At 36.6% G+C, this 6368-nt stretch overlaps 1 long non-coding RNA gene across 1 annotated transcript; it reads left to right on the top strand.

Annotated features, from left to right (window-relative positions):
- The first annotated feature begins 1179 nt into the window (after positions 1 to 1179).
- LOC113276181 lies at positions 1180 to 4375 on the top strand. Its single transcript, XR_003324126.1, has 3 exons — positions 1180 to 1323; positions 1726 to 2945; positions 3174 to 4375. It is a non-coding gene; the product is annotated as an uncharacterized LOC113276181 (long non-coding RNA).
- Positions 4376 to 6368: the final 1993 nt, after the last annotated feature.

Below are 6368 nucleotides of genomic sequence, written 5' to 3'. Positions count from 1 at the left end.
TCTGTTAGACCCAAATTTCGGATACATTGGGCAGGTAAGTCATGTTTTCTATTAGAGATATTTGTGCCTCCTACTTTTTCAGTTGGATGCAGAACGGTATTTAGGTCGCCTACTAGTAACCATGGATAATTACAGTCAGAAGCAAGCCTATCTAGAGTAGACCATTGTTGTATCTTTTCATGTTCTTGGAGGGAACCATACATACATGACAATATCCAAAAACCTACTGAAGCATCAGTCTTTACAAGAAAAGAGATAAGCTTTATCTCTTCCTGGATGATTTCCATTTGAAAACCATCTTTCCACAAGACAGCCAAACCACCAGACAAACCAAAAGAGCTTTGAATCTAGGAGTTTGGATAACCAAACTCCTTAAGGATAAGACTCATTTTTCTTTCTCCAGTCCTAGTTTCAGACATGAAAATAATATCTGGAGAATGGGTTGCAATTTCACTTCATAAATGATTTTTAGTCAAGGGATTTCCGATCCCTTGAACATTCCATGCTAAGATTTTCATACTCACAAAACAGCCAAATTGAAAAAACAGGCAAATAAGGTCTAAGAGTCGAGAGATACTAACTAACAAATTGAAACATGCAAACAAGCAAATTGATCTCGCTCGCCTTGCTTAACTGGGCTGTTTCCGTGACTAGTTCGACTAATAAGTTTTAAAGATGATACGCATAGCACGTGAATACACGATGATCCAAATGTGTATTCAGTTATTTGGTTAATTAGTCCTTGAATTTGAATTTCTCGATCTAAAAGACAAGCAAACTATGTCACTCTTTCAAATAACCATATATTCAAATTTCATACTTTTAATAGCCTTCATGGGCATTATGCCCAAGTTTGAAACAAATATCTACTCCCTCCGTTCTTTTTTAATAGGCTAGTTTTGTTTTTAACGAAACTTAAGGAAATTAAGAGAACTAATCATTGAAAGTGGTCCTCATGACACTTGTCAATAAAAGAAGTGAAGTGAAATGGTCCCCATGACACTTGTTAACAAAAGAAATAAAGTGAAATGATCCACATGACACTTGTCATAGTTAAGAGAAAAATGATCCCAAAAAATTAAAATAACATTTAACTTTCCCAATTAGAAACTGACCCGAAGAAAAACTATATTTAAACCAGAAAAATTTGAAACCTCCTTAAAAACGGATCTTATATCTTCAGTCACAGGGGAGAAGAAGAACACCAGCTTCAATCACCATTGAAGAGATGTTTGAAGATTTTATCGTCGTTTTAGTTAGGAGATCATCGTCGTTTTAATCAGGGATATAATTAAAAGCTATTATCCTCACATACACTAAACGGTAAGTTTGATTTCTAGGTTTTATATTTTGATTTTCATTCAAAATTAGTATTCTGTTTGATTTTAGTTTTGATTTTAAGTTTGCTCTAATCGGTTGATTCAGTATAAATATAAGGTTCATTATTATATAATCATATTCATTGCATCATCATATTTGATTTTTGATTTCAATCCCAAATTATGATTCGGCGTTGTTTTTGTTCGTAGTTTTCTGAATCTAGGGTTTTCTTAATCGATACATATTAATCTTATTTTGTTTTAGTTAAGTTTGCTTCAATTGAACTATATATGCAGTGACAATCTTATTCTCAATTGTTCATATTTTGTTTATGAATTTGTTCAATGGTTGTATGTTGTTGCTGTTCAATTTTCTTACGTTGTTATTCAATTATGTTGATTTCAGATGGATTTCGAAATCACTTGTGTATCAATCCACTCTACAGATTCATACGCTTGCATGCTTAATATTCAGTCAACACTTGAGTACTTGAAATCTAGTGTTTGTTCTAGATGGAAGCATTTGTCAGCAAATTCAATTGAGTTAATGTGTGATGGAGGTGCTGGACAAAGTATGGTTGTTGACACAGATATGAAGCTTTAGTCGATGATTTCACTATGTTTTTTTAAGAAACCAAATTGTTTGGTGTTCGATCTTCAACTTGTGAAAGAAACTCCAATGATGCATTTTCTTTTATCGGAAGATCCACTAGAGTTAACGGTTCCCATTAGTGCTCTGGACTATTTTGCGACAACAGTATCTATTAAACACATACATACTGTACCTGCTAATGCTTGTGGTATGGTACCTGCTGTACCTGCTAATGCTTGTGGTAACGTACCTGCTAAAGATGTTGTGGTGCGTTATCTGATCACCGTGCGTACAATGGATTGGTAGAGACTAAGAAAGGTAGCAAGTCAGATGAGTGGGAATTTGTTATAACTGGGGTTGGCCAAGAGTTCAGGGGTGGACGTGATGAAGCTAGCCTTACAGTAGAAAAGTACAATCACTTTTTTGGTCGAAAGACTAGCGTTGTGAAAAGTGGTGAGAGGAGATATACGGTGGAGTGTCTTTATAAAGAAAATGGTTGTAACTGGTGATTTCATGCATCGTCAAAGACTTCCGGTGAGAAGAATAATTTTGTACTTCAAAGCTACAATAGAGAGCATACTTGTTGTGTGCCGGTTCTAGGGATGAAACTAAAGACGCTCTCATAACACGTGCCCTTGTCAAGAGTTTGATATTTGAACAAATCAAAAATAACCCCAACAAGAAACCTTGTGATATCATGGCTGATTTCAAGAGTGATTGTAACTTAAATTTGAGTTACGATTAAGCTCATGATGGAAAAGAAGAATGCTTAAAAGAACTGTACAGGGAGCAGGCTGATTCTTATAATGAGTTGATATGGTTTCGTGATGCCGTGAAGGAAACGAACCCTGGTAGCGTAGCTGATTTGGTTTTGGATGATGCAACAAAAAAATTTAAGAGCTTATTTCTAGACTTTGAAGCTTGCATATTCGTTTTTGAGTATTGCCGACCGGTGATCTTTGTGGATGCAACTTTCTTAACCGACAAGTTCAAGGGATGCCTTATGTCAGCTACCGGGAAAAATGCTAATCAAGGTTTGTTTTAAGCTTTATTGATAGCATAATTCATATCATCTATTTTTATATCCTTGTGCCTGGACATGTGTTTTTATATCCTTGTCAGTTTTTTTTTTTTTTTACCAGATGCACTCAGGTGCAACCTGTGTTTTTATATTTGTGTTAGTTTTTTTGAAGAGATGCACTCAGGTGAAACATGTGCATTTTTCCACTTAATCATGCCTGTGTGTGTGTTTTTTTTTGTAGGAATTTTTCCTTTGGCTTATGGAATTGTTTTCGGGAAAAATGCTGATAATTGGCGTTGGTTCTTGAACAAGTTAAAGGATGTATTGAGGACTTCTCGCCCGTTAACCTTCATCTCGGACCACCATGATGGCCTTGTTTATGGTATTCCTGATGTCTTCCCTGAGTCACACCATGGTTTCTGTTAACAACACTTGAAGAACAACGTTCGTACACATATTAGGAAGAAGAAGGAGGATTATCATACTACAATGGAATGTTTCATTCAGTGTTTCTATTCATCAGCCATTAAAGGGTTTCGTGACGGTATGGCTAAGTTGAAGGAGATGGGTTGCAATGGTCTTCATGAATTCTTAAGTGATCTTCCTGTAGAATGCTGGTCAACATCACATTGTAAAGGCTGTAGATTTGGAGATATGTGTTCAAATATTGCTGAATCGTTCAACAATTGGGTCACTTATGCGAAGAGTTTTCCTGTTGCTGCTTTAGTGAATGAGATTTGTATCAAGATCATGGATCAGATGAATAAGAGACGACTGAAAGGTGCGGCAGATTTAGGGTTTGTCTGTCGGAGGATTGAAAAAAGAATTAAAAAGTTTATTCATGATGGTGGCAGTTTGACAATTACCAAGTGTGGCGACCTTCTTTTTGAAGTACAAGGTGATCACTCATTTGTCATTGATCTGAATAAGTGGTATTGCAGCTGTAACAAGTGGTTTACCTATCAGTTCCCTTGTGATCATGCCATTCAGTGTATGGTTTCATCCAAACTCTCCGTCTATGAGTTTGCGAATCCGTTTTACAGCATTAGTTTTTTCCGGGCTTCGTATTCGCAGTCTAGCAACCCCATTCCCAGTAATAAAGCCAAGAAGGGTTACCGCGGGAGAGATGTTCCTTCTACCTGATGTGACTGAGAAGAAACGGGGTATGCGGCAGAAGAAAAGGATTCCTAACACCGGTTCTATCTTCACGGGAGCTATTCGGTGCGGGAACTGCCATACTAACGCCAGGCACAATAGAACCACATGTCCCCATCCTCCTGCCAAGAAGCCTCGTCTTCTCCCCGCTGCTTGAGAATCTCTTACTTTCTTATCTTTTGTATACAACCTGGTTGAGTTTTAGAGTAATTGATATTCCATTGTTCTTTATTTTTGCTACAATGCAATAATCATTGATATAAATTCTAATGTAATTTTTTTATGATTTGCGAGATGCTTCTTCTGTTATTATATGTGTTTTGTCCAGTTATTTTGTACATGAAGGAAGTTGGTTATCTGTCAGGAATTTTTGGTTTTTGCTGAGTTGCACTTGGGTGCATAATCCACAGTCTGACTTGAAATTACTTTTTGGAACGTTGCACCTGGGTACATGGTGCATATTTCCCACTGTTGCACCTGGGTGCATAATGTACAGTCTGACATGAAAATACAGGTTGCACCTGGGTGCATAATGAGCAAACCTGACAAGATTCACAATTTACAAACGAAATATTTAAGTGTTAATTATCTGCCAAAAAAAAAATCCATAATTTTACTTGACATAAGAAACCATCATTAAGCATATTTCTTCACAATTAACTGATTGTTTAAGTCTTACAGGAATTCAAATAAAGAAATGTCTAACAAGATCTCATATAAAGAACACTTTTGAACCTAACTAAACAACATATCTAGTCTTCTTTCTTCCAGCAACTTCCTTCATCTTGGAGAATTTCATACACAATTCATACCCTTTCTGTCCTAACCTTCTACACTATAGTTTCTTGTCTTGGAAATTTGTAGCCCATATTCATCACCCAAACCATAAAATAAAGGATCATACTCTTGAGTTAAAGAACATCCCATTGATATTATAGATAGATACGTAAATTAATGAAAAATAAATTAAAAAAAACTTTCTTCATGTTGTGGACATCCATTTGGGTACGGATCCACCTTGACCTTGTTCACATCCACTTCCATTGGAGTATAAAATTCGGAAAGCACCTTGTTCACTCTTCTTGCCATAATCTCAGCATCTTGAAGACAACTGCTTCTTGTATACTCGACAAGTGAATGGTATTGCCTCCAAGTAGGATCTTGGAAGTGAAAGTGAAGAAGCGTGAAGTGTTCTTTGCGTTCAGGCTTTTCTGGAATTGAACAATGGTGGTTCATTGGAATCAATAAGTGATCCACTTTCTTGACGTCCACATTCTTGAGGACATCATCTATCGTCCTCCTTGTGTCCAATGATTCATCATCTATGGTTCTATTGAACTGAAGACACAAGATCAATAGTCAGTGAAATCAACGACAGTTGTAACATGTACGTACATAACATGCACACAGGTGCATTTAAGTTTAACCAAATGTAACCATTTATGCACCCAGGTGCATCTTAGTTTATATAAATATGAAAACCAATTATGCACACATGTGCCTCTAAGCTTATAGCAATATGGAAAACAATTCGGGGTATTTGTACAAAAGGATACAGAAATAAGTTTACCCATGCAAGTGTGCTGAGAAAGACGGTCGGGAGACTTGCATCTGAATCGCTGGTACTTTCAAACTACTTCGTCCACTTATGCATCTTGAACTCGATGATTCCATTTGCCAACGACTGGTTGAACAACATCTGTTGGATGTATTCTCCCGTAATAAATTTTTTATAAGTACCTTCCATGCACTTCCACACGTAGTCGCTTCACCATCATTTCTCCATTCAAATATTTAGTCCCAGTTTAAACTTAACAAAAGCACTTGCTTACAACCATATAAAAGAAAAACATATTATTGAAAGGATTCGCATACCATAACTTTGCAGATTTGTAGTACTCTTTGATCAACTTTACTTCCTTCTTTTTCGTCTCTTGTATTGAGTAATCATGCCACAATTTGTTTCTCTTGGTAAACTTCTTCATCTTTTCTTTTTTCTTTTGCTTTTTCAGTTCATTTCCAATGTTTTCCGCTTCATTTGTGACAACTGTCTTATTCTTCCTCTCTTTCATTCTTCTGACAATCGAACCACGATGATCCACTGTAGCTAAAGGTACTGCGTTTACAGGTTCCTCAACTACAGGTTCTTCAGCAACCGGTTCTTCAGGTGGTGCATTTCTGTTCATCTCTTGAGTGATGTTCAGATTAAACAAAGATGGAGGGGTGTACGTAACAACCGGAAGTGGAGAACCACCTGGAAGTGTTGTTTGTGGGATCTGTT

The sequence above is a fragment of the Papaver somniferum genome, chromosome 4 (assembly GCF_003573695.1).
Source record: "Papaver somniferum cultivar HN1 chromosome 4, ASM357369v1, whole genome shotgun sequence".
Taxonomy (NCBI): domain Eukaryota; kingdom Viridiplantae; phylum Streptophyta; class Magnoliopsida; order Ranunculales; family Papaveraceae; genus Papaver; species Papaver somniferum.
The sequence above is the reverse complement of the archived record's forward strand: the minus strand, read 5'-3'. Positions and strand labels throughout refer to the sequence as shown.